This window comes from Myotis davidii, unplaced genomic scaffold (assembly GCF_000327345.1).
Source record: "Myotis davidii unplaced genomic scaffold, ASM32734v1 scaffold458, whole genome shotgun sequence".
Taxonomy (NCBI): Eukaryota; Metazoa; Chordata; class Mammalia; order Chiroptera; family Vespertilionidae; genus Myotis; species Myotis davidii.
In genome coordinates, this window is record NW_006289819.1 from 1,358,419 (window position 1) to 1,384,551 (window position 26,133).

Consider the following 26,133-nt stretch of genomic DNA (forward strand, 5'->3'; position numbering starts at 1 on the left):
CTGAAATATGTCTTCAGCGGGAAAGTTGGAGCTCTTTACTGGGCATCTTTCCGTTGTTGTTTAAATTCAGGACTATACATGCTTCCATAAACCACACAAACAAGATCCCTCTGAGGCTCTCAGCGATATGAAAACGTATTACATGAATTATCACAAAAATGCAATAAATGACTGTGTGCTTCCTGTCTGAGTGTTGTAATAAGAAGGAATTCAAGCAGTCATTGGAAACTGTCAGTGATGCAAACCAGAATTCCCTTATCCTTCCCGCACGTCCGCACAACTGTGAACCGAGGTCCATCCTGGGCTGCAGGTAAGTCATTAGAACCGGCTGCCACTCACAGCTTCCGACTGATATGACTTAGAATTTTCCTAACCCTGTGCAACCAGCCAAAACAAAAACAAAAACACACAGGCAATCCTGGGTGTTACAGCTGCTACAGCATCTAGAACACAGGCCAGCAAACTTCCAGAAAGGGCCGAATAGTATGTCTGTCTTTGTGAGACAGACAGTCTGTCCCGACCACTCCGTTCTGCCATTGGAGAGCAGCCAATATGTGAATGAGTGGCATGGCTGTGCTCCAGTAACATTTAATTTACAATAATCAGGCTGTAGTTTGCCCACCCCCATCTAGACCAGAGATTCCATGCTTTCATGCATCAGAGTCATTGTTCTATGGATGGACGATGAGAGTAAACAGGTTAAAATTTTTACTTTATAAATAAATGTGTATTAATTAACTACCACTGTAACCTGTTTTGTATACTTGGCATCCCAGGCAGGATTTGACGGGTATAAAATGGCTTCTAAGATGACAAAAGTTTGCAAACTACTAGCACGGAGCTTTGCCATTTTCAAAGTAGGTTCGCCCTCTAGTCATTGATTCAGAAATCACATTTATTCTGAAATGAGGCCCTTACTGAAGGAGGGGCTCTGACTCCACATTTCAGATGGTATCAACGGGCTTCTCCAACACAGGGGAGTCCACGAGGCCATGGAAGGCTGGCACGCAGCAGGCTCCTGCCTGGCACGCCTGCCGGGCCTGAGCCTTCCACTCACGCAGATGCCCTGGATTCCAGCCCCTTCCTGGTGGCTGGGGAGGCTGAGCCAGCAGTGGGCCATGCATGCCGGGCACTCCAGAAGCACTGAGTCAGCATCCTATTAATCACAGATGCTTTTATTCCCTCGGGAGAGCACAGGAAGGGGTGGGGAGCAGACTTCTTGCTGGAACTGACAGCTCACTTCCCTCTGAGCCAGTCCCATCCTCTACAGACTCTTCCCTGCAGCTGGCAGAGCCCACATGGGCCTAAGGATAGTTTGGGAGTGAAGTGGGGAGGGCACATGCCAGGTCTGGGGAGGATTCCTCTTCCAATCTGCCCAGGACAGCTCCCCCCGTCTCTGCCTGCATCCCTCAGCGGTTTCTCAGGTACCCACGGCACCCCTAGCTGAATAAGCCCAGCTCTGTCCTGAGACTGCCCATGGAGGAGACCCACGATCTAACTGATATGTGCAGAGGAAATAAATGCTAAATTGAGGCCCCATGAGAAATCATCCCAGGATGCCGAGGAAAGGGGACCCATTCATTCCAGCTCTATTGATGCCTGTGACATGTAGACATTCCTGTGGGAGTGGGGGGCATCCTTGATGCTGTTAGGGCTCCTCAGGACGAATCTTGGTGGAGAAGAACTACTGGGTCTTTTGTAACCAGAGGCTCTGCTCCTTGTTAGCTGTGCGACCATCTTTAACTTACTGCACCTCTTCATGCTTTTCCTTATTTTCACAAAAGGGGCAATGGGACCAGCTGCGCCGGGTTTTCTGCAGGACCTAGTCTTGTCTGTAAAGTGTAAAGTGTCAGGGCCCATGTGCAGTGCCGGCCCTTTCTTCACCCTAACTCTCAGGAACTCAGGCACCTTGACCCAAGGGCAGAGCCCGGCAGACACGTCACAGCACTGCTCCTGGCAGGACGGGGTGGCGGTCCAGCTGCCTGTGAGTCAATGGGGCTGCTCATGTTTGGGGAGCCCTTGCTGTGTGCCCCGCATCGTTCTAGGGGCCTTACCTGTACTGCACAGCAGCCCCGTGAGGTAGGCACCACAACTTTCCTATTTTATAAGTGAGAGAGATGAGGCAGAGGGACTGAGCAGCTACTGGGGCTAGGATTGGAGCTTGGGGAGTCCCAGAGCCTTCATTAAGCACCACATCAAACAGCCTCTAAAAATGAGGCTCGCCCTAACCAGTTTGGCTCAGCGGATGGAGCGTCGGCCTGTGGACTGAAAGGTCCCAGGTTTGATTCCGGTCAAGGGCATGTACCTTGGTTGCAGGCGCACCCCCAGTAGGAGGTGTGCAGGAGGCAGCTGATCAATGTTTCTCTCTCATCGATGTTACTAACTCTCTATCCCTCTCCCTTCCTCTTTGTAAGAAATCAATAAAATATATTAAAAAAAGAAGTTGAACTTCTTTTAAAAAAATAAAATAAAATAAAAATAAAAATGAGGCTCGATGCCCAGGGCCTCCTCAGAGTCCAGGGAATGATTCCTCTCCCTCCACTGAAAACCCTGCTCACAGCCTCGTCCAATGGGCAGAGGCCTGGGCCTGGCACCCACAGTTCAGGCTACAGTGATGTCATCTCTGAGGGTTGTCTAAGGCCTGCTCTCCTCGCCATGAGAAAACTTTCGCTTGGAGGGAAGGGGATGCTGACCACACACTGGGCTGGGAAGCAGCCCCTGGGGCTCAGAGCCGTGTCCACAGGACTAGCCTTCCAGAGACCCCGGTAGGAGGCCCAGAGGCCAGGCCTTGCTGTATAAGAATCAAAATACAGGTCTCTGTATCCTCACTCCTCAGACAGTCTAATTCACAGAGCATTGGTGGGCCAGGGAGTCAACTTTTTTTCTTTTTTTTTTAACCTGACAATCCCACCCCACCTCATCCCTGTCTTTGTCAATTCTGATGCACCTACAGCCAGAAAAAACATCTAAGACATATTTCCAACCCAGTGAGCTTCTACACCACACACCTAACCTGAACTTCTAACCTGAAACCATCACACATACCTGAAGAACAAAAGAGATCTCTCTCTCTCTCTCTCTCTCTCTCTCTCTCACACACACACACACACACACATACACACACACACACACACACACACACACACCCTAACGCTGGGGGCTTCCCAGGCCAGCTCAGTAAGTATCTCTGGAGCTCGGGCCCTGCTACTGGAACTTTAAGGAATTCTCCAGGTGATTCTTAGTGCAGCCACGGCCCTGAACCTGACATCCTTTCAACTCGTAACAAAGGGGTGGGCCCTGAAGAGATGATGCTCAGTCTTCAGCACCCACTGGGCTCCTCTGACCAGGGAGTGGGTGACAAGAGCCTTCATGGATGGGGGGTGGGGAGAGGCAAAGAGGAGGGGGAGCTCTGGAGAGCAGGACACAGTGGGGCGGGCGGGGAGGCTGTGCTCCCTGGAGAGGAGTTGTTGCCAGGGACAGAATGGAAACTGAGGAACTGAGGACCCAAGACTGCACTTGGAGGACACAGCATGAGGCAGTGAAAGAATGCCTGCACTCAAGGTCTCTACTCCTGGCCAAGGAAGTCCCCAGAACGTCTGGCTACCACAGAGGCTGACAGAAGGCAATAACAACAACAAAAATAATACATTTCAAAGCAGATGGACACTAGCAAGCTTATGCAAGAAAAACCCAAATGGCTCCCCAGCGAGCATTTTCAGCGCTGCCCATTTCTTACCTGTGCTGCAGGCACCACTTCCGATGACCAAAACTGAAACGCTGTTCTCGTTGAAAACCAGCGTTCATGTCCACTCCTGCGCCTCCCTCCCTCACGCTCTGCTCTTCCCTCTCCAAGGGAGAGCTTGCCTGGACAGTGTCTCTTGCGGCTCCTCCATGAACTAGTTCGAGGCTGCCGGGTTTGTGTCTCAAATCCTGCAGGGGCGGTTGAAACACATGGTCAAGGAGTTTGCTTGGTCAACTTCTTTAGATACAGAGCAATCTCTACCTGGTCCCAGGAGGCTCAGGTGCCCAGCTCCTCCCAAGCTGCTTGTCTTGGTGCAGGGCTAGACCCCCAGTTCCCCAGGGAAGACGGTGTAGCCTGGTGGCCACCTTGTACCAGCTCCTCCTAACCTCCCTGAGCTCCACCTCTTCACCGGTAGAGTAGGCAGGTTCAGGGCAGGAGCTGGACAATTACTGGATGAATGAATGAATGAGTAAGCATCAGTTTTCAGAAATCAACTTGCCAGGTTGTTGTTAGATTGTATAAGAAAATAGGAGAGAAACCCGAGTTGTTTCAGTGGAGTATGGTGTGGTGTCACATCCACATTGCTCACTTGGGACTGCACTCTGGTTTGTCTGCTGGAGGCAGAGTGGTGTGATGGTGACAATGTGGCTTCTGGGGCCGGGATACCTGGGTTCAAGTCCCAGCCCTTCTATTCATTACCTCTGTGGTTTTGGGTTGTGGCTGAGCCTGGCTGTGTCTGAAAAAGAGGGGCTAAGAATGGCAAGTACCCCCAAGGTTTTAAAGATTCAGCACCTATAGAGCAAACCTGACAAACTCAAAGGCTAACATGGGTGAAATAAAGGAGGCATGCGGCCCATGAGGCAAAGGCTAACATGGGTGAAATAAATGAGGCATGCGGCCCGCAGGCCGCGAGTTTGACATGCTTGCTGTAGAGGGCCTGGACCAAACCTGGCACGTGGATTGGCCAGTGTGGTTCCTATGGATACTATCACTGCACCAGAGTGGGCTGGCAATCTACTTCTGGAGTAGCCTGCACCCAGGCCTGGGGCATTGCCACCTTCCTTCTCTAGGGCACCACACTTCTCACTGGCACAGCCTACCAATTTCTATGGACAGATGGGTAATCGAAGTCCTCGGCTTCCCGCCCCACACTTGATGCTCTCAAACCCAGCCAGCCATGTCCCACCCACACACCAGAACAGCAGCGGGCCACCACAGAGTGCGGCCGAACTTGCTCTGCGGCTCCTGATCATTGTCTGATCCTGCTGTCCAAGCTCTTCACACTCCACGGTTTCCCACCTTCCCCAGATCCAACCTCACACCCTCCACTCCATCTCAATTCTTACTAAAAACTTCTGTTCTCGATCTCTCCCAGGGTAGAAACACTGACATCTCAGAACATGCTATTCTATAAACAGTCCACAATTTCCCACCACCAAATCTTTGATAAAACGCTACTCCCTCCCCTCATGGCCATGTCTGTATCCACCCGGCCAAATCCTGCCCTTCCTCCCTCAAGACGCACTCAGCTCCCCCAAACTGGACACAGGTCCCGCCTCCCCGGAGCACCCAGAACACAGCTGCTGTGCCTTTCGAGATCAACGACAGTGCCCCCAGGAGTCTGGCACCCTGTGTGGACTACACACAGCTTGGCGGGGTGGGTCTGACTCACCCCCCACCCCTAGAGCCTGGTATGATGCCTTCGTACACAGTCAGGGTAGAGCACTTCTCTTTAGAAACTAATTCGGTTGTTCATTCATTTAACAGCTTATTTGGGTCAGGCCTGGCGACAGCTGCTGAGAATACAAGACAGCAAAGGTTCAGCCCCTACCTTCAAGGGGATCACATAGGGGTAAGGGGCCATGGGATGCATTCCAGGGTCACTGGCTCTAAGCTACCCCCTGGTGAAGGCAGAAAGAAGAGAGTAGTCCATTCAGATGGTGCCTGAGCATGTGACAGAAAGAGGAAGAGGGTATTTCAAACAAAGCGACCCGTGTAAGTAGACAGGAGACCCCGAACGGGCCAAATGTGTAAGAAATGCCTGCTGTGCACTGGCAGGAGGTGAGGGGCAGTGATCGCTCACAAGGGGAGAGTTGGGCCAGGGAAAAGCTTGGTATATGGGAAAGCCTGGACTTGGTCTTACAGTGGAGTGAGGTCACCGAATTGTTTTAGTCAGTGAGGTAATGCAGTCAGACCAGGGGTGTGGCTCAAGGAGAGGATGGGATGAGGTGGAGGGAGGGAGCCGCCGCACTCCCACCCATGAGGGAGGCCAGAACCACCTGAATGCCACCCCTGGCTTCCAGTGGCAGGTGGGAGAGGTGGTGGACACGCTGTATCCCCACCACCCTGAAAAGGTACACACACCCGAGGCTCCACATGGGAAACTGAGCCCATTTGTTTGCCTCTCCTCCAGACCCTGCTGAAATAGAGAGAAATGTCGAATAAGAACAGACCCATAGTAGCGCCAGCTGGCCAGCAAGTCTGAGGAAAAGCAGATGGGTGGCAGTGACAGAAAATCTAATCAGAGCTAAGTCAGCCTCGCCCAACAAGGGCAGGGCAAGGCCCACCTGCCAAACACCCAGGAGGCTCCCTCCGAGGCAGCAGGAGCGAGGGCAGGGCAGGCTGATGGAACCCCTAAAATCCAAGGATAATGAGTGAATCCTTCAAGTTTCCAAAGAAACTAAAGTGGAGTGGGGAGGGGGGAAGAGTCATCACAGATCCTCACACTGCCTTCATTAGCATGCCTTTCCTCTTCCAGGAGACTAGCCCTGGCAAAAGGCTTGATTGTATGTTACAGAAACCTTCTAAAGACCCATTAACTCTTCAATCAATAGTTTGTGCCCTGCCTCAGCTGGGTGGCTCAGTTGGGTGGAGCATCGTCCTGCACACCAAAGGTTGTGGGTTCGATTACAAGTCAGGGCACACACCTAGGTTGTGAGTTTAATCCCCGATCAGGGTTTGTACAGGAGGCAACCAATCAGTGTTTCTCACATTGATGTCTCTCTCTCTCTCAGAATCAATAAACATATCCTCCAGTAAGGATTTTAAAAAAGTGTGTGCCCTAAGATTGATTGAATTCATTGCTTTGCCTCAAAAATTCCCCTCCTTTTTTCCATCACTCCCACATACCCCATTTTAGGGACTTCCAATCAGCAAGTCCCCACCTCACCCTGTTCCTCCAGACATAAGGCTATGGCTCCATGGAGAGCAATAAACTTAGCTTCATCTCTGACAGTCTCTACAAAAACTTTGAGAATCAAATTGACATTGGACTTGACATCATATCACCTACTGCTAGAGGGCAACAGAGCAAAGACTACAGAGCTCTGAGGAAAGAGAGTTAAACCCCGAGATCCGTTACTCAGCCAAGTCTCAAAGCCAAAGAGAGAAGTACTAAAAATAGTATGCCACCCACTTATCTTAACAAAATTACTCAAGGAATTACTCCAACCAAATAAAAGTTGTATCAGAATAAGTCATTCAAGAAAGGGCAAGACAGGATACACAGGAAACAGGATACACAGCAGAAACATGTACAGTCAGATCTAAACAAATGTTGATAGTAATGGCCTCATCTTGTTGGGAAATAGACACCATTTAATTCTTAACATTAATAGAGAAGTATGGGCTTGAAGTTTTCATTTAAGGGTAACCATTTCTAGAAGAAAAATAAGTTACAGACCGTTTAAACCACTGTGTGTCGGGGAGGGAGGGGAGTAACAAAGAAAATTCAAGTAATTCAGCAAGAGTTAGGAAAGGGAAAACTAGACAGGAATGAAAAAAGTATCATTAAGAAAAAGACATGAAATAAGATAAAGAAAGACCACACACATCAATAAACACAAGAATGTGAATAAATTAAATCACTCTACACCTCCAGCCACATGCTGTTTGGAAGTGAGGCAGTTAAAGCACATCAACACAGGAAGGTTCAAAGCAAAGAAATGGCAAAGCGCGGAATAGGCAAAATGGTAACAAAAAGAAGGCAGGAAAGTCAATGTTAATACCAGCCAAAATGCAAAAATGTCGGATAAAATAAAAAGGGGCATTTGACATTACTAGGTCTATTTTTCCAGGAAGATACAAGTATCATGAACCTTTACCTTCACCCTGGACAACAGGCCCATAAAACATATGAAATGATACCTTCTCAAAACCAGAAGAAGAAGGCAAAACAACAGGGCAGGCTGAGCACATTACTCAAGATTTGATGGTACAAGGAACCTCCAGTGAAAACTGTGGAGGGTGTGAAGATAGTAAGCCTAACTTCATATGCACTCAAGAACAGAGAAAACGCCCTTTTCTCAAATGTCCTCATGCTAGATGCCAAGAAAATCTCAAATTCCTATACATACACTACACTCTCAGTTCTCAGTGCAATAGAATTAGAAACGAACAAGTAGCAAAAGTAAAAAAAAAGTAACCGATATCCATGACAACTTAAAATGCTTTTCTAAGTAACTTGAGTCAAAAAGGACAGCAAGACTGAGATTGTAGACTATGTATAAACGCCCAACAGTGGAACCCCATTTTTAAAAATCTGTGGAATGTAACCAAAGCTTCATTTAGAGGAAAAAGACCCAAAACTTAAATGTTTTTATGATAAAATAAGGTTGAAACTCAGTGAATTAAGCATCTAAACCAAGAAGCTGAAAAACAATAAATTAAACCAAAATGACCTAGAAGGAAGAAATGAATAAAGTTGAAAACAAAAACACACGATAATGAGACAAGTCCAGCAGCTGCAATAAAAGAAATATTAAGCCTCAAACTGGTTCTCTGTGATCAATAAAATGGAAAAACCTCTGGCTAATCTGATTAGCAGCAGAGAGCAAAGCCACAAATAACCATTAACAAAGGTAATAGAAACATGTGTATGACCATTTTTTAAAATTTAAGAGAATCTGATACATACCTGTTGTCAAAGAATTTGAAACTTGATGATTTTCTCAAAAATTATAAATTGTAAAAACTGAAGAAGAGGAAAGAAACCTCAATAGACCAATAATGATAGAAGACACAGAAAAGGCTGTCAAAGATGGAATTCTAAATTACCAGAGAAAGAATGGATGATTTCAATAGGAGAGCTGTAATCACTCTCTGTCTATTCATTCAACAAATATTTGTTAAGTACCTACTATGTATAAGACACTGTTCTGGGCACAGCAGTAACCAGAACAGAAAAGGCCTGTGCCTTGGTAGAGCTGAGGGTCTAGCCAGGGGAGATGAGCAGCAGACAAACAAGCAGGTATGACAAAATGGGATACAGAGTGAGAGGGCGGAGGATCCTATTTTAAATATAGTACAAGCACCACATCCAAACAGAAATTTATTTGGGTTAAAGATATAAACAGGACATATAAGCAAATCCACGAAAATGCCAGAACTACTAGATTATTATTATGATTTAATGTTGGAAAGTAACTTTCAAAGCCTGAACTGGACCTCACTGCTCTTACAGAAAAAGACTAATACATTTTACTACATGAAGATGTTAAGCACTACATATATCACAAGGTCCCATCAACAGTTCCAAAGCAAATGACAAACCATGTAAAGATATTTGCAACATATATAAAACAGGGTCAGTCACCACAATCTATATATATAAAAGCCTAAGCGACCATTATGACCGGATGACCGGCTGGTAGCTATGACATGCACTGACCACCAGGGGGCAGATGCTCAATGCAGGAGCTGCTCCCTGGTGGTTACTGCACTCCCACAGCCAATTACCTGCTGCTGGCCAACCACCCATGGTCCCTCCCCCTGCCTGGGCTGGCCGGCCCCAATCAGCTCTGATACCCGGCCAGGCGGAGGGACCCCACCTGAGCACAAATTCGTGCACTGGGCCTCTAGTATATAATAAATACCCATAAAACAATAAGACACACAGCTAATAAAATGAAGAAAGGAAATAAACAGATCATTATTCAAGAAATGAAAATGTATAATAAATATGCAAAAATGCTTGGCCTCATTAATAATGAAATGACATATGTTGAAAATCAATACCATCCTTCCTCCATTTGATTGGCAAGGAGGAAAATGACTGTTACCACCCAGTGTTCCAGAGGAGTGGCCAAAATTTATGTTGACCCAGCAGCTTTACAAGTGCACACACAAAAATGTACACATTATTTTAGACAAACCTACACACAGATGTGAACATACTAGTACACATGACCACTGCAGCCACTGTTAACAGTGAACAACATAATATCCATCAGCAGGATCCTGATAATTAGTTATGTTGAACATCTTTTCATATGTCTTCTGGATCCACCATATGGGACAGTAATGGAATAGTAACTTTTCTGAATTAAAAATAAATATATACCATCAATAATAGAGATTCATTATGACTTTATGTGTTGAACATGGGGTTCAATGTTTCTCATGGGTGAGCTCTCTGACCCCTCACAGCCTGCTGGGTGAAGGCAGCCCCATTTCCCACATGAGATTCAGATAAGAGACCTGACAGGTGGCGAACCTGGGTCCGACTCCAGAGCCGGCATATTTCACAGTTGCAAACAGTTTCTCTCAATGGGATGCTGTGAAGAAAGGGGAAAAGCAACATCACAGGCACACACATATCTGTGTAGCTGTGAATGCTAACCAAGGACCTGGAGGCTAAACACCCAGCTGTCAGCTCACCCAGGGGCAGGACTGCGGAGTGGGTGGGGTTTGGAGCCTGCATTTTCTTCTTATACATTTCTATAGTGTTGCTTGCTATTGGTTTTTTTTTTACAATAAGCATGTATCACTTTTATTGTCAAAAATGATATAAAAGTGTCTTATGTTTTGAAAACAGGGCAAGAGGGGCCCATCTCCAAGGTGGCCCCTCCCAGAGCAGGAAGCACCAGGGCCAGCTCCTCTGCCAGCCCCACCCAAAACCACAGCGGGGAGGCCCGTCCCCCCCTCTCAGCTCCCCGTGAAACCAAAGCATCCCAGCATGTCCTCTGCTGGCAGCGGGTCAGTGCCCCACATCCTGCCTGCCTGGGCACTAGGGTTGTCATCACTGCAGGGGAAGTTCAGCTGATGAGGGCTTAAAGAAAAACCCAGCTGCCCTCAGGGGCTCACCTCACAGGGTCACAGCACAGCCTTTCCCAGGGCTGGCAAGGAGACGGGTGGGGCCTCACACCCGGATCCAGAGAAGGTGGGTTAGTCCGGCTCCTTGGCCCAGCCTGCTCTTCTGACAGCAGCCTGTCCCTGGGCTGTGACTGGGACACCTGCTGATGGGCCAGCACACGGAGAAGCTGAGTTTGATCTGCTTAGGGTAGGACATGGTGGGGTGAATCTTTCAATTTTAATGTTTATTTCTGCTATTGTGGTCTCTGGATCAATAAAAAAGACACACAAACAAACAAAAACAACAACCCAAGACACTGAACACATATGGCAGAATCACACGGAGTCATCAATCTCCATGGGTCACACTGGGCTACGCAGCAATGGGAGGGGACGTGCAGAGGATCACTGGCATCCCTCCTTGACCCTGCCCCGGGGAAGCAACATGGACAGCACACAGTCAGCCCTGACATCAGAGAACTTGGGTTCAGATGCGGGTTTCGCCCATTAATAGCTGTGTGGCCTCAGCTACATTATTTCACCTCTCTGAGCCTCACTATCCTCATGAGTAAAAAGTGAAGCATTCTACCCCTCCCTGGGTTTGCTGTGTGGATGGGAGGAGACGAAGTGTGTGAGAGAGCATACAGGCGGCGCTCAGTAAATGCCCACGCTCTTCTTCAGTGACCTTCCAAGTCACGCTCCCTCTGTCCGTCTCTCCTCTGTCTGGCTCCTGTTTAGGGGATGGCCCTGCCAGCTTTCTTGCCTCCTTGCCTGGGGATCAGGCTCAGAGTCTCACCTTCCTGGGGTGCTTGTGTTTGCGTCAAATGCCTGCACTTCGGGCTGAGAACGCTGCACAGACACTGGGCATCCTGGAAGCTGCCTCTGGATCTTTGGTTCTGGCTGTGTTCTCCACCAAGCACCTGCTCCCTCCCATGGAGTAGGGTGTCCTAACTGGGCCAGCGGGCAGAGAGAGAGGCAACGCAGCTCAGAGCCTTGCTGTGGACAGGCCATGCTTGGCGACTACCGGGGAAATGTTTTCCAGGAAAAGCAGAGTTTTTAAAACAGCGGCTGGTGACGCATTTCCATTTGTATTGAGAATTGAAAAAGAGGAACTTCAAGTGCAGGGTAATGGATTCCATTTAGTGAGAGGCAGAAAGATCCAGCCCCATCACTCTGTACTGGGACTAGGCAGAAAACACAGTCATGGTTTTCAGGCACTGCAGGGAAGGGCGAGAGAGGCACTGAAAGTCGTGAGGAGGGCACCAGCCCAGGAGTCTAGAGAATAAAGAGCAGCAGGAAGGGGAGGCACAGATGAAACCCCAGGGGCTGTGTGAGAGGTCGAGGTGCTGAGAGCTGCCAGGGCTCAGACAGGGCTCGAGGATTGGTTTCCTGCTATACCAGGCCACGCCTCACGGCGGCCCTCTCTCACCGGAAGTCTTTCTGGCAACAGAAAGCCCGCTGGACTGGCCCACACCTGAGGTCCAGCTGCCTCCTTGGATAAGACACTCCCTACCACTGGGCTAGACCCCAGGGTGCAAAGGCAAAGTAGACTTGGCTCCTGCCTCAGGGTACTATAGATCTAGAAGGAAAAATGGGTCAGAAAATCAGTGATTATGGCCCTTTCTCCCAAGGAACCCCAAACTTGGGCTACTTGCCCCCAGGAAGGCTCAGAACATCTCCCCAGTTTGTAGAGAGAGACAGGGCTAAGGAAGGAAACCAACATTTGCTGGTGCCTACCATTTGCTGGTGCTGGCCCTGTATTATCTCATGGACACACTGCTGGGACGGGCAGGTGAGCAGACAGCTGAGGACATGCAGGCTTAGAGAACAGATGTGGACAGCTTTGCAGAGCAGGAGAGCTCAGGCCCCGGCGTTAGATACAATGACTAGTTTCCGTTGCTGTGTGGCCTCAGCTAAGTTGTTTAACACTTCAAGTCTCGGTTTCTCATCCCTAAAATGGGAACACAAGTTGACTCTATTTTTTAATTCTTGCAGTGACCCAATACATACCTCGGGTCAGTGCAAGAATTAATAATGGAGTCAACTTTCCAAGACAATGACTTTCTCCCTCCTTTGGCTATTTCTGACCTTTCAGCTTTACTTAGATGTACAATGGTTTTGTCTTCTAAAATAGGAAGATTCCAGATCCCATAACAGGACTGTCACAACTTATTCACAGGGAGGACACAAATAAAAGTGGGTTGAGACGCGGAGACCCCAGGAAGGTCGAACCTCCACCAGGGCCCACAGTGGGGATGGGCAGGAATCAATCCTACTGAGGAGACTGTGAAACCGGGTGTGTGTTTGGAAGGAGAATTGCTTTCGGCCTCCACATGGCTGCTTCCTTAGCTCACAGGGGAGGCTGGTGGCCCAGGGCCTTCTGGTCTGGATTCCAACCTGCCTCACTCGTGGCCAGCGCTGCCCCTCCCCCACCCGGCTCAGTCTCATTGAGACAGAAAGGGCTGTGCCAAAGGAAACTCTTCGCTGCTGAGCCCTCCGGGTCTGCTCTGCTGTTCCTTTTTTTGGACTTTGTGGCTGTTCGAGTGGGTACCTCTTTCCATAGAAAGTTTCCATTGCATCAGTTATTTACATCGTCACCACCTATATGCAGGCTGTTTGGAATCAGTGAACCAAATCGGGCCCTGTGGGGCCCCGCACGACTTGCAGGGGTGAGGAGCACCTTGGTCAGCCTCAGGCAGGCAGTCCCACGTTCTGGGTTGTCTGACAGGTGGGAGGAATGGCCGAATCTGGCAGGGCCACCTTTCATCCGCCCAGTCCCTTTAGGAGCCATCTTTTTTAGATGGGATTTCAGAGGAGGGGCTCCTGGGCTCGAATTTTGACTGTTCCACTTCTTAGCTGTGTCACCAGGGGCAGGTTACTCACCTAATATCTCTGGGCCCCAGTGAACTGATTTGTAAAGTGGGAATGACAGTAGTATCTGCCTGGATGGAGGGGGAGGTGCTCAATCAGTTACTCATATCAAATGCTTGGAACAGGGCCTGGCCTAAAGCCTCAGTAAGTGTTGATCAATATGGATGGAATCCTCTTCTATCACCTTTGCCAAGACCCCAGTGATCAACCCCTTCTCTGGACCAATACACACAGCATCTGTGCTCACTCTCTCCATACGGCCCGATAAACTGTCCTGACACTCAGCTCCCACAATGGCCGTCCCCGTACCAAATCCTTCAGTGGCTCCTCCTGGAAAGTCCTCTACACTGGGATGTCCTTCACAATATGCCAGGCTGCTTCTGACAGCAGTGCTCCCCTACAGAGCCCGCTTGCGTCAGACTCCCCTGCTCCGAGTTTTCGTGCCGCCCTGCAGTCCTCGCTGCCTGGAAAGCCTGTCTCCATTTCCCTGTGGCCAAACCCAACCACATCCGCCACGCGAGCCAGCTCACGGGCCACCTCCTCCACAAAGCCCTCCGGGCCCTATGTTCTCAGGCCAGAAATGATCTCTCCTTTACAGCATCTGGTCTCTTTATTGTGGCATCTACCTTCTCTCCCCCGTGTGTGGAATACAACACACGCGAGTGCTTGTTGGTATCACAGGCAGGCAAACCACACGATCTTTGAGGACAGGACATGGATGTGTGTGATTCATCTCTGTATCACTCACAGAGCCTTGAACATAGTTGGCGACAATACATGAGTGAGTAAACACTGAGTTCTCTCAATTTACTACCCCTGGGTGACAGGGGAAAATATCTGTAGGTGTGTTGGTGAAGATGAATCAACAGCCCAGCAGCATCCATACCCTCTTATTGGTTCTTCTTGAAGGAACCAGCAGGCCGGGGTGTCAGCCAAAGGGCTCACAGTCCCATCCATGGCTGAGTCCCAGATGAACAGCCCACAGCAGAGGGGCCAATTCTGCATCTCAGCATGGAGCCTTGGAAGTCATCCCAGGAACCCTGAGAAGTCCAAGAGCCATCGCTGACCTCCCTTCTCCCTCACCCCCACATTCCTTACGTCACCCAGTTCTCAGTGAATCGGCTCCATCAGTGTCTCTCGAGCCTAAGCCCCTCTCCACTCCAGGCCTCTAGGTCCTCTCTCCATGCTGCACAGAGTGAGCATGCTGCTCCTTCACCACTTCCCATGCTCGCTGACCGCCATCAGCAATCCAGGCTCCTTAGGCTCTGCCCATGTGACCACGTGACCTTCCAGCCTCACCCAGCTCCTGACACTCTCCCTCAACCTTTCCCTTCCACTGCCTGATAATTCTGAACATGCGGCCTTCCTCCCAGGCCCCAAACCCTTGTTCACACTGTCCCCACTCTCAGGAAGTTCCTTCTTCCCCTCTGCCTGTCAAAGTCTCACCCATCTCTGCAGGCTCAGCTGTGGCAACCCCGCCTCCTGCCCCAGCCCCCCGTCATTCAGGGACCTGGATCACACTCCTTTCTCCCAGACCCTCTACCCAGAGCCTTGCTGGGACACCGACCACACTGCTCTGTGACAGGAGCTTCCTCTTGTCCGTCCTCCCTGCAGAGAGCGAGCGCTTCAGGGCAAGAACAACATGTACTGTCTGTGTACCTCCAGTGCCTATTAGCACAGTGCTTGGCATGTGGAATGAGTGATGAACAACAGCGAATAAACATACCGCCACTGGCCTGCCTTCCCGGGTGTGGTCCCTGACATCACCACACTCAGGAACTCACTTTCCAGGACAAGCAACAGGTGAAGTTGCCAAACTGGCAGGTCCCCAGTCCACCCAGACCAAAGGGTTTTCCCAGGGGAACGGCAGTCTCTCTTTGGGCTGTAGCCTCAGGACCCTGAACAGCCTGATGCTGAGTGGCCTAGGAATCAGGAGATTGGCCGAAGATGTGGGGCATATCCACGAGGAGGGCATTTCACCTTCATGCTGTTGCCGTCCTCCTGGCCACTCTGCCCACTCCTGGCCCAGACTGTGTCCACCTTCCTATCATCTTACCTTCGCCCGGGCCATACTCCTGGTTCCTTACCAGGCCAGCTCTGCCTACAGTCCTTTAAACAGCCAAACTCCCAGAACTATGGGGCTGGCAGGATGAGGGATGGCAGAACGTGGGCAGGACGTGGGGTCTGACCCAGCTCTGGCCACGTGACTGAGAATAAATCATGTTCCCTTACAGGCCTCAGTTCCCCTTTCTGTCAAACCAAAGACCAGAATATGCCCATCTCTAGGGACTCCTTCTGTTCAAACTCCCTGTTGAGGAGTTGATTTACTTACCAGCCAGAATAATTCTTCCCAATTAAAGAAAAATAAGCAGAGAGGACCATGTGTCTTTGTCAGCTCCTTCAGAAAGCCAGCATGGGTCTCTAGTTCTGGAAATTTATCAGATGCCCTTTCAATCCTGGAAGGAATGCCTTCATTTGGTGGCAATTTCTACATTCTATTAGCCAGGGACTCAAAACACCCTTGCACACCCATTCCTTTTGGTCAATTTTAACACTGGGTCAGGTGGGCCTTTCTCATTCTCATTTTTGACAAAATGAGACTCAGGGAGGTGAGTGGCTTGTTCAAGCCCCAGCTAGTGTGTGGGAGGGTGGCGCTGGCCCCCTGAGGTCACACCCCAGCTGCTCAGGAGCTGGCCTCACCTGGCGGGCAGGACACGCTAGTGGAAGAACCGCACCCCCATCTCCCCGAGCCCTTCCACGTGCTTCCTTCATGCACGGGGAAGCGCCCGGTCAAGTAGGAGGCACAAAGCCACACAGTGCGCTGGTGGGAGGGAGATGCCTGGTTCCTAGAAGCCAGGTTCCCTCCAGGCCCAACATTCCAGAGAGAGGCAAAGCCGAGAGCTGGGCTCTGTGCAGGCGGACAAGCTTCCTTATTTCTGAAGGCTCCAGCCCCTCTGCCACACAGGCCTTCTTGCCTTTGAACCCCATCCAGAACAACAGAAGCCCTGCCTCCCGAGACAGGGCCATGCCTCACTCCTCCTGGTCTCCCAGGCCATTCGGACCTCAGGGCCCCTCCTCTGAGACTCCCGATGAGGACGGACTATGTCTGATCTGGAGGGAGAGCAGGGAGGTCCCAGAGCACTAGGAGAGGAGATAGGGCTGCAGTGCTGGGCCTCTCCAGCCTGGCTCTCCCCAGTTGTTACCCATGGTCTTATGTTGTTACTTTGAGGACACTGGTCCTGTCTTCCAAGTTACACTGTAAACTCTTAAATGGAGGCCCTGCAGTAGGACCTCCACATGCACCTGTGCAATGTACAGCCTGTAGCACCATCTGCAGCCCATGACTTTGGACCATCCCCTGCATAGCATCTATCGCCACTGCAGTTAAAGCACTAGTGCCTCATCACTTAGTCTCTCTCAAAGAATATGAATTCTCAGCGGAGGACCAGGCCCTGTCTGTCTTGTTACCAAGTTGTAGCCTAGCCCCTAACATAGCATCAAGAAACATGCTTTGGAAAAATAAACTTATTCAGCCACTCTCTCGTGCATTTAGTTGGAAGGGAAGTGGACCAGCCCCAGAGCTGAAGGTGAGAGAGCTGTGTTCTGGTCCCAGCTCACCCCTAGCTCCCCATGTGTCCTGACTAAAGGCATCTCCACTCTCTAGGCCCCAGTTTTCTCCTCTGCACAGTGGAGAGCGGGGTTAGGTTTCCTGCACCACATCTGCATGATGCCGAGGGGGAGGGCCTCTTTACATTTTGCAGCCTGGGCACCTCACTCACCTCCCCCATGTCCCGAGCCTGGCTGTCCATGTTTCCTCTAGGTTTCGCCCAGGTCTAGGCATGTGGGCAGAGCCAGTAAGGCAAGGGGAGAAGGACTCCCAGGCAGGGGGGTAACAGTCACAGCAGGAGAGGTGTTGTTACTCCTAACTGCATCTCTGGAGAGCAGAGTGACACTCACCCTGGACAGCAGTATGCTCAACGGGCTTGCACATCAACCACTTCACCCCTGGCCTGTACACGAGAAGAGGAGCGAAGTGACCTGCCCAAGGTCAGAGTTACCGGGTGCCACAGCCAGGATGCAACCCTGGGCCCCATGCCCAAGTTAAGGCCTTTCAGCACACAACGGAGTGCGGCTCCCACACGTCTGGGGCACAACTAGTTCCAAGTGGCAGAAGCCACTTATTCCTCATCTAGATTCTGGCAATGCCTGCCGTGTGGCCCTCTTCGTCTTCTCAAGGGGCTGCTGGGTGGGTGGGCAGGGAGAGGGGCAGCAGCATGCTGGTGGTTAAAGCTCAGACAATGCAGGGTCCCCAGAGCCACAAATACCTCAGGAGGGGCACAAAGTATCAGAGGGAAAAGCACTTACTTAGGGCAGATGGGCAGGGGACCAGAAGCTCCAAAGGGCTTATGGAGGGAGATGGGGGCAGCATTCCAGGTTGAGAAGATGGCATCGGCACAGGAGACCCTGCTCAGGGCTCTGCAGAGTGGGGTGCTCACTGAGGGGAAGCCCCCTTCCCCCGCAGGCAGGGAACTGGCCAGTGGAGGCCTGTGCCCAGGGTGAGGCACCAGCAACCATCAGATCTCAGGAAAATAAGGAACATGCCTGTAACTCTGCTCTCTGAGGACCTCTCCCCATTAGTGTACTGCCTGCTGCTGCCGTAACACATTACCATCCAACTTAGTGGCTCAGAACAACACAAATGTATTCAGTCTGAAATGGGTCTCACTGGGCTGTAATCAAGACGGTGGCGGGCCCCACTTCTTCTGGAAGCTCTAGGCAGAACCTGTTTCCTCACCTTCTCCAGCTTCTAGCGGCTGCCTGCATCCCTCGGTTCATGGCTCCATCTTCAAAGCCAGCCGGCGGGGGAGCCGTCCTCACACGGCGCCACTGACACCGAGTCCCCTTCCACTTTTAGCGGCCCTTGTGACAGCACTGGGCTATGGATAATCCAGGGTAGTCTCTCTATGTTAAAGTCAGCTGATGAGCAACCATAAGTCCATCTGCCACCTTAATTCCTTGGCCATGTGTAGTAATGTATTCACAGGTTCTAGGAATAAATATGGGGACATTTTTCGGAGGCCACTATTCTGTCTACCATGCTGCAAGGAACACATTGCTCCCACATGCAGCTTCAGGACAAAGGCAGAGAGAGGGGAGATGGAGTGGTGTGTGGTGGGGGTAGGGGGTGGGTGGGGAGAGAGGCAGGCAGACACTCACCCCCTACTAGCAGCGGCGGCAGCTTCCTGGCTGCCTGCTTACTGTACATCTCCCTTGGAAAACTCATGTTTCCACACTGCACCGGGCACGTGCAGTTTCCACAGTGACTGCAGGAGCAGAGCCAGAAATAACCCCACTGAGATGGAAAACATCGCTTCCTCGGTGCTCCACTTGCTCTTGCACACACACTCCCCGTCACACGCATGCACTGTGGGCACGGAAGGCTCAGGCGGCCTTCCAGGGCTTGCTGATGCCTTGGGGTGCACACCTCCTGCAGCTTTGCTCCCCGTAGGGGAACCCAGGTGCATGGGCTTACCCCCAGGGGTCTGACTGCCAGGCTGGGCTGGGCTGGGCACCCTTGCTTCCCACCATCCTTCGTGAGCTGGGAGTCTCCTCTCCCCCTTAGTCTCACCACCATGAGCTGCAGGTCCTTCCACTGTCCCAATCCTTTCTTTTCTGACCTCTTGCCACCACTGGGATCCGAAAGACACCCCCCTGTGCTGGAAGCCACAATGTCCTCATTTCATCTCCCCCTCAGGCCTCTAGGAAGTGACTGGCCCTGCCCTGTGGCAGCTGAGCCCACAATGGGAAGCAGCCAGGGCCCACTCTCGCGAGCCCAGCTGTTCCCTGCCCTGCCTGTTCCCTGGGGATTGGGGAGTGGAGGGGAAGCCCTCCCAACCTGTTCTGTGCTCCTGCCCTGGGAGTCCCACCAGGGAACTCAGTCCAAGCCCTGCCTCTTCCCAAAGCCCTCTCACCCCCAGGGAGTTTTCCTCTCTGAACTAAATCTTGCCCCTTCTAGGGGCTAAAACATTTGCTGAAATATACAGACCAACAAATGTCTGGGCCTCACTGTCCATACCACTCACACGCATGGCATGGTGTCTTTAGGGTCTGGGAAATCTAAGCCACAATTTCTCTCGTGTTATATCCTATTCTGTCAAAGGAAGGCGAGAGTCACCACACCTTCCACATGTTGGGCACTGTGCTGAATGTCTCCCATGCATTAGTTTATTTAATCCTCACCCCAACTTAACCATCCCCATTCTACAGAGAAAAAACTGTGACTCGGAGAAGGCAAACATCTTGCTCAAGATTACACAGCCAGAAAGTGGTAGAGCCCAGACTGCACCCCATATGCCGGACTCCAAAGCTGAGGCTATAGCCACTATGTCATGTTGGGGGGCAGGAGGGGAAGGAGGTACATGGATGATCTTTGCTAAATGCTAAATGACATGTTTCCAAAGTGCCTCCTAGAACGCACTGAGACATGCAAGGTGTCTCCACTTTTTTTTTTTTTTAAATCCTCTCCCGAGGATATTTTTCCATTGGTTTTTAGGGAGAGGGGAAGAGAGAGGGAAAGACAGAGAGAAACATCGATGTGAGAGAAACACATCGATTGGTTGCCTCCTGCAGGAGCCCCGACGAGCGCCCAGGCCAGGGCAGAGCCTGCAACCCAGGTATGTGCCCTTGACTAGAACCGAACCTCTATCCACTGAGCCCAATCGGCTAGGGCAAGGTGTCCCCACTTTTGTCCCTTTGTACATGTCACAATTCAGTGGAAGATTTTATTTGGGCTGAAAAGAAGTGAGGGTTGAGGGATACTCTGCCATTTAAAAAGTTTGGGACTCACTGCACCGACAACAACCCCAAGGCTCAAAAACAGATGTGACCCGCCCAAAGGCCCGGCCCCTGGGGCTGGAGCCGGAGAGCTCCACTTGTCCCCCTGCTCCTCGAGGGAACTTCCATTGATTCTCCACTCAGCCCTCCATGCTGCCTGGCACAGAATTTGGAATCAGTGTGGTGTAGGTCCTGGCTGCTGCTTCCTCAGAGCTGCACCTGGGCCGGCCTGGCAGGGCAACCACCAGTCTCCGCTTCCTCGCCTGCAGAGCGGACGTCTGCGAGCCAGCCATGAGAGTGGATGGTGATCACCGACAGCAGCGCTCAGCCCTGAGCTGCTGCGGCAGAGATGGAAAGAGCCCTTCACTTAAAATCAAAAGCGTCCAGCAAAGTCCCAGCTTGGATTCACCACTCCCACTCCTAGCCATGAGCCACCCACCTGACTTACTCTGAGTCTTACTCTTGGAGATAAAAATGTCTCCGGAAGGGGTTGGTATGCATTGGAAATGAGGTAACCCATAGACATTCTGCAGGCACCAGCATTCCCTGGGCGGTGGAATCCCAGGCTCCACCCTGTCCCACTGAGGGGCAGGGCCCAGGAACCTGCATTCTCCCCAAGGTCCCACCCCTCACCATAATTCCATGGCAGGCAGTCAACAGACCACACTTTAAGAAATCACTCTAGAAAGTGCTAAGTATGTGTTTGTTAAACAGACGAATCCCTGAACATCTGTTGAGTTGCACGTGGCTCAGGAAGACATGGGCCAGAGGAAATAAGTAATTTTCTCCAAATACGTTTCCTGTGAAGTCCAAGTGATGGGAATTGGGTTGGGGCTTCTAGGACTGGGAGGGTGATGCAATCACAGCTCCCTCCCCCGGGGAGCAGAGCATGAGCTCTTCCCGCTACACTTAGAGACCTGGCCGAGGGTCATGCCCAGTGGCTCAGGATCAAACGTTGGGGGGCGGGGGATGTTCAGGGGGCTCCCTAGGAACTAGTTCCAGATCCTGTTCTCTTCAGCATCTTCATGCAGAAAGGAAAGAAAGAACTGAAAATATGCTCATTAAATCTGCATCTGGCACCCAATTTGGCAGGGTTGCCAAAATTCTGTAAGACTAGAATTAAATTAGCAAATTGGAAGTAAAATGATTTTAAGCAGACATGATGGAATTCATCAAGGCCCGGTGGAAGCTAGTGGGGGGGGGGGGGGTGCCCAGAGAGCCCGCATGCCCAGGGGTGGGAAAGCATGGCCCTGAGCAGAAGCAGAAGAGAAACAAATCAGTGAGCAGACCTGACCCAAATGATGCGATTCACCCTGGGAATGTGCTGATGAAAAAGCCGGCTCCACACTGAGAGGTGGGGAGAGGCTCCTTGGGGAGACAGGAGGCACGGCTGACAGCAACCAGTGAAAGATAACAGCCATTTAAAGGGGCACCACCCGGCTGGTATGGCTCAGTGGTTGAGAGACAACCTATGAACCAGGAGGTCTTGGTTCAATTTCCAGTCAGGGCACATGCCCGGGTTTCCGGCTCGATCCCCAGTAGGGGGCGTGCAGGAGGCAGCCGATGGATGATTCTCTCAACACTGATGTTTCTCTCTCCCTCTCCCTTCCTCTCTGAAATCAATAAAAACATATTTAAAAAATAAAATAAAGGGGCACCAAGAAGAAAGGACCCAGTGAAGTGCAAGGAAAGGAGGCAGGGTGGCTGCTCCAGACCGGGCAAGCAGTTGGTGTGCTGGCAGGGCTGTAAGCACCACAGCACCTTGACTGAAGTTGGGAAGTGGGGGTGGGGGGAGGAACACTGGGATGGACATGGAAGGGGGGAGGGGGTGGCACAGAGTCTATGGAGGAAGAAAGAAGAGGATGAAAGCATTTGTGGGCACTTACTAGGCATCAGGCACTGTGTTAGGTGTTTGTCAAACGTTATTTAATCTTCCCAATAATCCTGCACTGTAGAGCTTAGTCTTTGCTTTTATTGTCTGGGGCTTTCTTTTTTGTTTCCTTTGTTTAAAAAATACATTTTTTGAATACGGAGGCATTTAAAGTGAAAAGTGGACAAACCCCCTTCTCACCCACATGAAGCTGACACTAACAGTTCCCTGTATGTTCCTACACTGTTGCCGTGAACACGGGAACATATCTACATGTGCACACACATGTCATTGTTACTTGTTCTGCATAAAAATGGGACTGTATGAAACATAGCACACACGAACCCTTTTCCAGTTGAGAATATGTTACAAATGCCTTCCCAGGCCAGGATCTGCTGATTCACTCCTTTCTTTTTAAATGGCTGCAAAGTACTCCATGGCAGACATGCACTGTAAGCCATGTAAGCCCTGCCACTGTTGGCCATTGAGGTCATTTCTAATTTCTCTCTGCTGCAAACAATGCTGCAAGGGAACACCCTTCTACGTATTTAGCTTTGTGTACGCTTGTTTTTCCATAGCTGGGGGGTTGCTGGCTCAGAGTAGGCATGTGCATTTGTATCAATTTTCATTGATACCAACTGGGCCCCTAGGCCCTCGTCAGCACCAGATCTTCTCCATCTTTTTACAGTTTTGCCATCTATAAGTATTTTCACTTATAATCCTTCGCTTCTTAGCAGCAAGAGCATTGGTCATGGGTTTATGGGCCTTTCCACTTCTGCGAACTACCTGTTTATATCTTTTGCACACTTAAAAAAAACTTGGCTGTTGTGTTAGTTAGTTGATAAAATTCTCATCATAAAAACTGATACAAAGCACCAGGCACTGTTGTAGGCTCCCCACAAGCTTCATAGCACTGAATGAAAACCATGTTCATGGCTGAGGAAAGGGAAACTTGAAGACTTCATATTGTTTGTCTGAGGTCACACAGGTCAGATGACAGGCCAGAGTCTGAGGGCCTAGCTGAGCCAACCATGTCATCCTCAAAGGAGATGTTTGTGAAGTTTCCTGCTCCCCCAGCTGACCCGAAGAAAAAGAAAATCCCTCTGACGTTTCCCCTCTTCCTGTTCCTTACTCTTTATTTGTAGAGTCTTCATGAACACACTGTTCTCATATGCCAGGTAAGGAAACCGAAACTCAGTCTCTGACTGTGGCAGTCGTAAAATGGAATGGACCCTGCACCTTCGATGGGACAGCCACGTGCTTGGAGACATGCTCCAGGAGTGAGGAGCAGGATTTGGTGGGGGCAGCATTTACGCATGGGGGTAAGAGTCAGGAGCGTGGAGGCTGAGGTGACCCAGTCTGTGAAGGGATTCCAAGGGCAGGCAGGCAATTTACAGGACTCTGCCCAGGGACAACGTGGGGTGGGGACAGGCCAGGACCAGGGAGTGGGGCGAAGGTCAGCCTATTTAGAAATTGTCATCAAATCAAAGTGTGTTCTCACCTAACTGGGCATGTCCCCTGATCGTGCATCCAGACCAGTAAAGACGCGCACCTTTCAGGGTGACGAGCACACCTGTGTAGATGGAAGTGCTGGGAGAGCCCTCATGCGAAGCCACACTTGACAAAGGCAGAATTTTGGCCTTTAGTGGTATTTTTCAATGAGGTTCTTTTTTAGCTCTGAAAACACCAATGTCACATGTGGGTTTCTGGGTTAGAGACCCACCACTGAGCTGTCACATGAGCTTGGTAATACTTCTGTCTCCCATGAGCACAGCACAGGGGGTGGGGGACGGATCATTTGCATGCCAGTTGACATTTTTCTTCTGAGAAAAAAGAAATTAAGTGAACACAATAGGAACAATGTGAGAAACTGACATGCTGAACTGACATGCAGAAATAAATTGTAGAGTCACAATTTAGCATTCGTTTTGTTTGTTTCAGCTTTGACCTCAGATAACTTTAGTGTTTCCCAAAATGTTTTTCTATAGAACTCTATTCCAGCTATTCTTTTTATGTACATGCATATCCATATGTGTGCATCATATATATTATTAACATGTATATATTCTCTCATTCATATATGTGTATATATTCTCTAGTCAATCAAGATCAGAAGTGGCACACAAGATCTCTATCTACATACACACACACACACACACACACACACACACACACAATTTCTAGAGACTTCCAATGCACTTTCATATATTACAGACCCAGAAGCCCTACAGTATTAGGGCCTTTAAACTTCCTCACATTTACTTGGCGGTAGCACTTCTATTTTCTCTCTATACTAACACATTTTTCCATCCTGCACACTTGTGTTCTGTGGAACACACCCTGAGAAATACTAGCAAGAACAGAGCCTGCTAAAAATAAAGAGCCCGTCTTGGAGTGGCTATCCTACTCTTAAATATTAAATGTGTCTAATAGACCATGAGAGTGGTTTCCTGCCCACCTGAGCAGCTTTGTCTCGCCCACATTTCAAGGGGACACCCAATGCCCATATGCTAAGCCCCTGGAAACCATTAGGAGGCCAGGTCACCTAGACAGGCTCAGCTGTGTCTCTCAGCAGCTTCCTGGTGAACCTGGGCCAATCTCTTGCTCTGGGCTCAGGGGTTTTCAGCCAGAGGGTCCCCAGAGGCCCACCTAAGCTAGCTCACTTGTTTTGTGAATGGGGAATCACTGCACGGAGGGACCAAATCTTGGAATCCCTGGACCTTGGCCTCTTTCCTTCATTCCAGGAGACACCCCTCCCTGGTTTTCAATATTTTCTGCCATAAAAGAAAGCCAGATTACTGTTAATGTCGTCCCAGTTCCCTCATTCTATTCTCACCACCTCGTACCACTCCCTCACAGACATTAGTCACTACGATTCATACGCCACATGATGTGGCTCTGCCGATAAAGCTCAATTCCAAACATCTGTCTGCCAGGGCACCGAGTGAAACGAGTTGGTGAACTTCCATCACATGGAATAGCAAAAGTATAGATTATATGGAAACCCACTTTGGGGCAGTCCCCGAGGAGAGACTCCCAAGAGCACATTCCTCCTAAGCGGGTTACAAGCATTGGTGTATAATTTTGCTCCTTCTCACACAGGCACCTCTAGATCCCATGCTTGGGATGGCTAGTAGCAGTAGGAATTCAATTACTTAATGACCCCGTATGGCTTTCCCAAGTAACCCTGAGGAGGCCAGCTCATTGGAGTGTATGTGGAGTGGATTTATTCATTTATTTTAAAATAAACTTTTCACTTTGGGATAATCTTATATTGACAGGAAAGTTGCAAAGATAAATAAGAGAGTTCTCAGATACCCTTCACCCAGCTTCCTTTAGTGTTAACATCTTACATCACTAAGGGACATTTGTCAAAACTAAGAAATGGATACTGGTATGTCCCATTAACTAAACTACAGACTTTATTAGTGTTTCACTGGTTTTTCCACGGATACTTTTGTCTTATCCAAGATCCAACCCAGAATCCCATATTGCATTTCGACATCATATCTCCATAGTCTACGGATTTATTTTTGTTTTCAATAAATAGATCTTTTCCTTGACTGCTGCAATGAGGCATGCTGAGTGCCTGGCTACCCTGTGAGGAGAAACAGGGCATCTGATGGCAGTGGAGTCTGGGTTTGAGTGTCTCCTCTGCCCCTCCCTTGGGATGCGGTCCTAGGCCTGCCGTTCCATGTACAGGATTCTCAGATTCCACACCTGTGACATGGAGATGACACCTTCT

The 26,133-nt window shown here is 50.1% G+C and overlaps 1 protein-coding gene across 4 annotated transcripts in view; it reads right to left on the reverse strand.

The window, feature by feature from the left end:
• The window catches only part of HIVEP3 (human immunodeficiency virus type I enhancer binding protein 3), a 318,219-nt gene that overhangs the window by 69,354 nt on the left and 222,732 nt on the right, over positions 1-26,133 (reverse strand). For 3 of the 4 annotated variants that reach the window (XM_015563169.1, XM_015563171.1, XM_015563170.1), the window contains exon 3: positions 3,737-3,930. The gene's annotated coding sequence lies outside the window, so the exon portion shown is untranslated. Of the gene's footprint in view, positions 1-3,736; positions 3,931-6,021; positions 6,133-26,133 lie in introns of those variants that run through there. The other variant, XM_015563168.1, reaches the window with a different exon arrangement.